The sequence below is a fragment of the Phocoena sinus genome, chromosome 13, assembly GCF_008692025.1.
Source record: "Phocoena sinus isolate mPhoSin1 chromosome 13, mPhoSin1.pri, whole genome shotgun sequence".
Classification (NCBI taxonomy): domain Eukaryota; kingdom Metazoa; phylum Chordata; class Mammalia; order Artiodactyla; family Phocoenidae; genus Phocoena; species Phocoena sinus.
The window spans coordinates 26,278,376-26,288,233 of record NC_045775.1 but is presented as its reverse complement, the minus strand read 5'-3'; positions in this window follow the sequence as shown (position 1 = coordinate 26,288,233).

Below are 9,858 nucleotides of genomic sequence, written 5' to 3'. Positions count from 1 at the left end.
ACATTCAGTATCCACCTTTTTACAAGATCCCAAGTGGTTTGTGTACACATTAAATCCTGAGAAGTGCTGCTCTGACTCGCCCAGAGGCTTTTTTCTCCTGGTCAGAGTATTTTGCCAGACTGCGGCCACGCACACTGTCAGATGTCAGAACGCATCCTGCCACCCCACATGGCCGCAGATCTCCACAGATAATCCTTTGCCTCTTGCATGGGAGGCTGACCATTTCCTGCACACCATGAAGGTGCGCCCACTTTCCTAGCTCCCTGTGTTCCTCTCGTTCCCCCCGTGCCTCCCCTGCCCACCCCCATTCTATCATGATGTCATATCGGCCTTCTGATCACACCCCCCCCCCCGCCCGCCTGAACGTTCAGCTTCACCCCACCCTCACTGCCTACTACATGGTGTCCAGTCTCCCTGGCCTGAGCTTTACGGGTGGGTTTATCATGCCCTCTTCCTCTCACTACACTCCCCCCACGCCCTGAACTCCTCCCCCTTCTTTGCACATTGCTGCTGCCTGCCTTCAATACCCTCCACCACACCTCTGCTAATCCAAAACCTCCGTGTCCCTCACACTGGCTAAAACACTTCTGGGTGGCCTTTCCAGCACAACACAATCTTCTCTGAGCCACCCAGTGAGTTTCTTCTCACCCCTGTCCCTTTCCACCTTCTATTTAGAGTTACTGACATACACGCCTCCCATCCCGCGACACGTGAACAATTTAAAGCAGGGATCCTGCCTTATTCATCATTGCTTCTAACGAAGATGTCAACACACAGCTGAAGTGATCAGACAGTCAAACCTCAAATGTGGAACACATAATTCAACCCCCCTTTGTTTTCCCAATCTGTATACTTATAAGGAATCTCAACTATTATGACCATATTTAAGATACCGTTAACAAATTGTCTTTATGGGAAATATCAAAATTTCTTTAAATGGGGTTATCTTGGAAAATCTAGATTATCCGATTCCTGATTAGACATTCAATAAATGGTTGTTGAAAAATGAATGAATGAGAACAGATTATTTTCCCTCAGTAAAGTGATGTGTTCATCCTTAGGTCTCCAGTCTGGGTAAGCTACACAGTGAATTTTGAGATGAGACAAGCATATAGTTTAACTAATGGCCTGATGAAAGCAGGAATTAAGAGAAGTTTCTCCCTCAAGGACCCATGTGACATCACTGTGAAGTAACGAGGCTGATCCCTGCGGGGCTGGTGGAATCACCTTGTCGCTGTGTGGTCACACACATTCCCATCAGACCTCAGGATTGAATGCGCTGACTACAGACTCCTTTTCCCAGACTGAATAAAGCGCTGCCAACATCTAAGCTGCCGCTGAAAACTAGGGCAATTTACAGGCAGTGGAGTGAGTTCCTATGGATGAAGGAGGAAGATTCAGCTGCTGGGGGAGTGGGGATGGAGCAGATGCCGGGAATGCAACCACAGAGCTCTCTATTTCTGGCTACATTTGCCTTTGCAACTTAAAAGTGATAATATTTTACCATGACCCTGTAGAAGAAACTTTTGTGTTGGGGTTCCATGGCATAGAGTTACCTATATAAGGGGAAAGGAGGCTTCTAGACTGGCCTAAAGCAGAAATAGCTGGGGTTCAGGTCTCTTCCCTTGGAACTAAGCTGAGGCTGGTTCCTGACCTGGAGAAATGGCTGAGATGGATCACTGTCCGTGTCTTGTAAATATTTCAGAGCATGGGGCTGCCTGATCAGCTTGAACACTCCTGTGGAAAACTTAGAAAACCACAATTGGCCCACAAGTGTTAGCAGACAAAAATATCAGATTTCAAAGTCACTAAAATCTTAATAAAATAATGAAGTGGAAAGTATTGGCTCTATCCATTTTTTTTTCCTCAAAAGACGATTCTTAAGATGCTAACTTCTCTTTTTAAACAAAGTCATAAAGCTTTAGCCTTATCTTAGGAGAAGATCTCCTGGAAAGAGGCAATAAACAAAACGCCTTCAATATTTTGTCATTGGAAATTCAGCTAGAAAAGCAAAACTCAAGCAGTTTTAGTGTTTGGTCACTGAATAGACTCTGGTTTTGATTATAAACACCAGAGTTTCTAGATGCCAAATGTATCCAGAGCTGGGGCTGAGCACCTTCGCAGAGTTTGCTTTCAGAAGCAGAGAGGAGTGAACCTGGGTGCATATCCTACCTGTAACCAGCTACCAGCAAATAGAGGTTCTGCTTAATTAGTGAGTAATTGTTTCCATTAAAACCTTAATGGCATTCAAATCAGCTAAATTAACAGCTAGAGAAACAGCCACAACTAAATTACATTCCACTGTTTCCAATTAAGTTGGAAGGCTTGGGTGCGGTAACCACTAACATTATAAATGAGGAGTCTTTGCCAAAAATGAACTCCTTCAGTTTTTCTCGGACCATTAACAGCCTGGGCTAATAGAATTAGCTCACTGAATGTGTGCAGGAGAACGGAGTTAAGCAAGCCATTTAAAAGCATTAATTTATTCATGGAAGCATTTCACGCCAAAGGCTGTGCTAGGTACAGGTAGGACTTGAAATGTGAGGCTCAGATGGGAAACCACCACGTAAGAGGAAAGCAACGTCTCTTGTTTACAGTTTCCATTCCCAATACACTTAAGGAATCAGTGGCCTTCTGAAATCAGAGAAAAACTATCAGACTGGCTAATCACATTGAACCCTCTGGCTCCTCTGCCGTTGCTGGTAGCTTGGGGTTACTGAGGTCAAAATAACTATGATGTCAATATTTATACAGCAGTTTTCAAAGATTCGTATATCCTCCAGTCTCTAAGAGAAGCATGATATTTAGGGAAAAGTTTAGAATCTTTGTAGTAATTGTAGCTTGGACATCCATTAGGAGGCTGCCAGCAGACTTAACTGCAAACCTAATTCGTGATTTTAGGGGCTCTGTGAAGTCTCTGATGCTCCCAAACCCATTACCTTCCTGCTGGTATGTGTCCAAAACCGTACTATTATAGATTCATGGCTTTGCACTGAGATTCCTATTTAAGATCCTCTGCTGGAGAGACACTTGGCTATCACTATCTGCAAAGGACTTAAGCACGCCTGGTACTGTGGAAATTTAAAGAGTGAGGTAAGTTTTGGGCTCTGATCTTGGCATCCAGCTTATCCACCCATCCTTCCGTAAAGTTCCTTTCTTTCTACTTTGAGTCTCAAGGCTTTGAAATATCTCCTTTTATCACATTAAAGATCACATCTCTCAAGTCCTTGGTTTGTACTAAGGTGTAAATGACTGAAACCAATTTAGTGTGTAACTTCTTCAAGGGACTTTTGCATTTACTGAGATTCAAAGCCTGAACATAGAAAAAGCTCCAGCAAAAGGAGTTTCTGGAAGCAGCCAGCTACATGCTGAAAATCGTCTGCTCTTTTGTTCTACACGCAGATTTTGCAAATGGTATATTTTGCAAGGTATATTATTATTACTAATTCAATCTCTTTACTTGTTATAGGTCTATTCAGATTTTCTCTTTCTATTTGAATCAGTTTGATAAATTCCTGCCTAGGAATTTATTCATCTATTTAATTATTGTTATACAGTTGTTCATAGTATTTCTTTATAAGTGTTTTTATTTATATAAGGTTGATAGTAACAACCCCTCTTTAATTCCTGATTTTATTAATTTTGCTTTTCTCTTTTTTCTTTGGTCAGTCTAGCTAAAAGTTTGTCCATTTTGTTGATCTTTGCAAAGAGCCAGCTTTGGGGTTTGTTGATTTTCTTTATTATTTTCTATTTCATTAATTCCCACTCTAGTCCTTATCATTTTCTTCCCTCTGTTTGCTTTAGATGTAGCTTGCTTCCACCCCACCCCCACCCCCGGTGTTTCCCCCCCCACACCCGGTGTTTTAAGGTGGAATGTTAAGTTAATTATTTGAGATTTTTCTTTTTATTTATTTATTTTTGGCTGCGTTGGGTCTTCGTTGCTGCACACAGCCTTTCTCTAGTTGTGGCGAGTGGGGGCTACTCTTCACTGCGGTGCACGGGCTTCTCATTGCGGTGGCTCTTGCTGCGGAGCACAGACTCTAGGCGCGCGGACTTCAGTAGTTGTGGCACGCGGGCTCAGTAGTTGTGGCTCATGGGCTTAGTGGCTCCGCGGCATGTGGGATCTTCCTGGACCAGGGCTCAAACCCGTGTCTCCTGCATTGGCAGGTGGATTCTTAACCACTGCGCACCAGGGAAGTCCCTCTTTTTTTTAATATAGGCATTTATAGCTATAATTTTCCCTATAGGCACTACCACTACATCTCTTAGCTGCATCTCTTAGGTTTTGCTATGTTGTGTTTTCATTTTCATTCATCTCAAAGTATTCTCTAATTTCCCTTGTGATTTCTTTTTGACCCACTGGTTATTTAGGGGTGTGTTGTTTAATTTTCATACATTTGTGAATTTCCCAAGTTTCTTTCTGTTACTGATTTCTAAATTCATTCCATTGTTGTATGATTTCAGTCCATTTGAACCTATTGTTTTATGGTCTAGCATGTGCTCTATTCTGGAGAATATTCCATGTGCACTTGAAAAGAATGCATTATTTTTTAGGTGGAGTATTCTAGAGATGTATGTGAAATCTAATAAGTTTATAATGTAGTTCAGGTTTTCTATTTCCACAGTGGTTTTCTGTCTAATTGTTCTGGCCCATGGTTTGATTTAATCAATAGAAGCTGTGATGGTTAGTTTTATAAAACAATTTGACTAGACCTCAGTGTGCCCAGATAATTGGAAAAATGTCACGATGAATGGATAAAGAATATGTGGTACATATATACAATGGAATATTACTCAACCATTAAAAAGAATGCAATAATGCCATTTGCAGCAACATGGAGCTGGAGACTATCACACTAAGTGAAGTAAGTCAGAGAAAGACAAATACAATATCACTTACATGTGGAATCTAACAAAAAAATGATACAAATGTACTTATTTACAAAACAGAAACAGACTCACAGACATAGAAAACAAACTTATGGTTACCAAAGGGGAAGTGGGGGAGGGGGAGGATAAATTGGGCGTTTTGGATTGTCATATACACACCACTATATTTAAAATAGATAACCTACTGTATAGCACAGGAAACTCTGCTCAATATTCTGTAATAACCTAACTGGGAAAAGAATTTGAAAAAGAATAGATATATGTGTATGTATAACCGAATCACTTTGCTGTGCACCTGAAACTAACACAACATTGCAAATCAACTATAGTCCAATAAAAAATTTAAAAAACCCCGTTATTCTGGGTGTGTGAGGGTGTTTCATAATGAGATTAACATTTGAATTAGTAGACTGAGTAAAGCAAATTGCCCTCCCGAATGTGGGTGAGACTCATCCACTTAATAGAAGACCTGAATGGAACAAAAAGGCTGAACAGGGACTTCCCTGGTAGCGCAGTGGTTAAGAATCCGTCTGCCAATGCAGGGGACATGGGTTCGAGCCCTGGTCCAGGAAGATCCCACATGCCACGGAGCAACTAAGCCCGTGCACCACAACTACTGAGCCTGCGCTCTAGAGCCCGCGAGCCACAACTACTGAGCCCGTGTGCCACAACTACTGAAGCCCGCGCACCTAGAAGCCCGTACTCCACAACAAAAAAAGCCACCACAATGAGAAGCCCATGCACCGCAATGAAGAGTAGCCCCCACTCACTGCAACTAGAGAAAGCCTGCGCACAGCAATGAAGAGCCAACACAGCCAAAAGTAAATAAATTAATAAAATAATAAAAGGCTGAACAAAAAGAGAGAATTCCTTCTGCCTGTTTGAGCTGCAACATTGGTCTTTTCCTGTCTTTGGACTCAAACTGAAACACTGGCTCTTTTGGGGTCTTGATCTTGCCAACTTTTGGACTGGAACATAGATGACCAGCTCTCCTGGTTCTCAGTCTTTTGGACTCAGACTAGAACTACATCATCGGCTCTCCTGGGTTGCCAGCTTGTCGACTACAGATCTTGGGACTTCTTGGGCTCCATAATCACATAAACCAATTCCTTCTAATAAGTCTCTATATTTAAATATATATATACCCTATTGGTTCAGTTTCTCTGGAGAACCCTGACTAATACAGAAGTGACATTCTCAACCAAAGGTTGAGACAGCCTGGCAGTTTTCCCTCTTGCACTTTTAGGAGTCCTGAGATACCATATAAAAAATCCGGCTAGTTTGCTGGAGAGACCACAAGGGAAGAAGAGGCCCTGACATCAAACAGAGAGTGAGAGAGGCCCAGATATGATGGTGGACCAGTTGAGCCTCCAGATGACTCTGGCTATAGACAGCATCTAATAGAAACCACATGAGACATTCCAAGTGAAACTAGCAGAAACTGCCTAGCTGAGTCCAGTCAACACACAGAATCATGAGAGATAATGAAAGTTATACAAAAAGAGTCAACCAAGAAAAAAAAAAAAACCCATCGCAAATGACCGTTATAATTGTTGTAGCCACATTTACCGAGCTTTTTGCTCTTTACTGCTTGTATCTCAGACTTTCCATTTAGAATAATTTTCCTTTTCTGTTGGTGGCAAACTACTCTTTTTACCTAAAAATATCTTTATTTTACCATCATTCTTGAAGAATATTTTCACTGGGTACAGAATTCTAGGATGGCAGTTGTTTCTTTCAATACATTATAGGTATCATTTCACTGTTTTCCGGCTTCCATTGTTTCCATTGAGTCAAGCGTCACTTATTAATAAGTAATCTGTTTTTCTCTAGCTTCTTTTAAAACTTCCCATTTGTTTTTTATTTTCTTTAGTTCTGTTGATGTGTTTCATGTGAATTGATTGTTGTTATTGCTTTCTCTTGCTTCATTTGTTTATTCATCTTATTACTTACACTTTTTATTTTTTTTATTTTTGCAGTACGCGGGCCTCTCACTGTTGTGGCCTCTCCCGTTGCGGAGCACAGGCTCCAGACGCGCAGGGTCAGCGGCCATGGCTCACGGGCCTAGCCACTCCACGGCATGTGGGATCTTCCCGGACCGGGGCACGAACCCACATCCCCTGCATCGGCAGGCGGACTCTCAACCACTGCGCCACCAGGGAAGCCCCACTTACATTATTTATTATTAATATTTATGTATCTTACTTAGGATTTATTTGCCTTCTTGACTCTCCTACTCTTTTTAGGACCTATTCTCTGTTAAACCTTCTTGCTTTAGCCTGTGTAGTAATGAACACAGTGTGTTACTGGCAGAGAAATAAAATAGACCAATGGAACAGAATGGAAAGCCAGAAGTAAACTCGTAATTTTATGAACAGTTGAAATATAATTGAAGTGATAGAGCAGAACAGTGGGGAAAGGATGGATTTTACAATAAATAATACCAGGGAAACTGGATATCCATATAGGAAAAAAATAAATTTGGAGACTCACATCACACACAATTCCAGATAGTCCTAAGGAAACTTTTAGAAGATAATAAAGGAGAATATCTTCTCATTGTGTTAAATTAGGAAGCATAAAATTTGTTTCATTTGAGGTGATGCTAACTTTTTATTCACTTGGATAATATCTGGTGTCTAGCAGATCACTTAATTATAAAGATATCTTAATTTTTTTAAAAAGATTTTTAAAACTATGGCTAAACAATTGTGTGTCCCATGTATATAATTTTTAAAAATACAAATAGAGGGGCCATTTTTTATTTTCCTGCCCAGCACCTATTCCCCTTCCTGGTAACGGATGCCTGAATGCTTTTAGAGAACCTCCTGCCTCAGACCCTGTATTTCGGTGGAGCTGACTCTACCCTCACTTCCTGGGGTGGGCATCGTTTCCTTCTGGCCCACAGTTATAAATTCAGAGGTGGGAATGTGACCCAAGTCAAGTTAATCAGATATGTATTTTTTAATTTTAACAAACTCTTATGTAGTGTTTACAATATGCTTGGCCCTGTTCTAAACACATTACAAATATTAACACATTTCGCATGTGTAATCCTGTGGAAAAGCATAGGCTACCATCAACCACTGTACTGATAAGGGAGCTATGGTACAGAGAGGATAAGTAATTCAGCCCTGGTCATACAGCTGGTAAGGGACAGAGCTGGGATGTGAACCTGGGCAATCTGGGGGGAGAGTCCATGCTCTTAACCACTATCCAACATGCCTGTTTTATTTGAGCACTTAGAAAGGAGGCATCCTCTCTTCCACTGGACATGAGCTGCGGGGTTGAAACTTTGGTGTAGACAATGCAGGTAACGGCAGCCATCTTACCACCAGGCGGTTAAAGACTACCTGAGAATGGGGTCAACACAGAGAGAAACTAGGTCCTGATGACCTCACCAAGTCCCTGGTTGCAGTGTGCATGAACATCTACCCCTGGACTTCGTAGTTCCATGATCTTCCCCAGCAACCATATGGATGCACATAGATACTTTTCCTCTCCATAAACAATCTTAGTGGGGTTTTCTATAACTTGCAACCAAAAGTCTTGCTCCTAATAGAACTAGTAAAGGACTTGAGTTATTTTGAAATTATTCTGATTGAATAAACTGTATTCTATCTAATTGTGGCTTAACTCCAGGACTGAACCACGTAAGTCATGGCTTTAAAAGCATTAAAATAACGTTACAAGCACCTGCTCAAGACATACATTGGCTTTAATCCCAATGGAAAAAGTCCTACGAGGTAAATGCCTGTCTTAGACGTTGAGATGGACATTCGCATGTAGGAAGCTTCTTTGGGGAGTGCTCTCTGAAGCAACACCTGTTAGGGAGTGAGGAGACAGGACGAGGCAGAGGGAGAGGCTGAACACTGAGGAAGTCACAAAAAAAGGCCACAGCAGATCCCATGGGAATTACAGAGCTGGGACACATTCAAGATTGCCTTGAGCTGAGGTAAGAGTGCTGGGCCTTTGAACCCCTGAATCAGCTCAGGCCACTCTGGGAGAGCTATAACTTTGGTCCCTTGGCCATGGCAACACCTGGAAGGGACCTGGCAGTGAGGGATCAGCCCCTGATACCCTTAGTAGTTGGGGGAATGAATGCCTTAGTCGGGAAGGGTGATCTGAATGGTGCACTACATCCTCCGTTACAGCTCTGACTCCATCAGTCCTTAGTCATTACTGTCCTTATTTTACAACCTGGATTCAAGTCCTAGTCTTTCTGGCTCCAAAGTCCTGTCGTGTCCACTGCACATCCCTGTTACCACCACTGTCAGGCTGGTGATGCATTCTGGGAAAGCTAAGACCCTGCTTCTGTGTCCAGCTTCAAGGGCAAACATGCTTCCATCACACTCACAGGTGGAGTTCATCACTGGAAGATATATTCTACCAAGTAAAAAGATGTAATTACTGACAAATACTACTACCTCTCACCATTTCCCAGGTAGCCTATTAAGAAAAGGTTCATGTTGGGTAGAAATTTACAGACAAAACGATGAGGGCAAAACACTTCATGGGAATCTTTCTAGCCATACCAAGCACAAATAAACAGAAAATGTTTGTACACTTTGCCAACTAGCTCAGACAGAATTTAAGGAGGAAAAGTTATTAGTTAAGGTTGAAAGGAAATTGGCAAGAAACGTGTATGACCTGAGGCATCTTGGCTCAAGAGCAGCACTGAATGTCCTTAATGATTAGCATGCTTACGCTACAGAATGACTGTTTCCCCCACTCTTCCCAGCCCTACCCAGACATTTTTTCCTACTTCTCTCTCTTTTCTCCGCCCCTGCTCACACATCCTTAGAATTTGGCATCTTGATAGGTACCATGCTGGATATCTATGGTGTGTCTGCTCAGTCCTTCTTCCTGAGATCTGCTCCTCCCTTCACTCCAACCAGGGAGAGGTGGGCTGCCTGCCTTCAGAGGTGTGCACCTGACCTTGCCCTTCTCTAGAGTATTTTGGCCTGG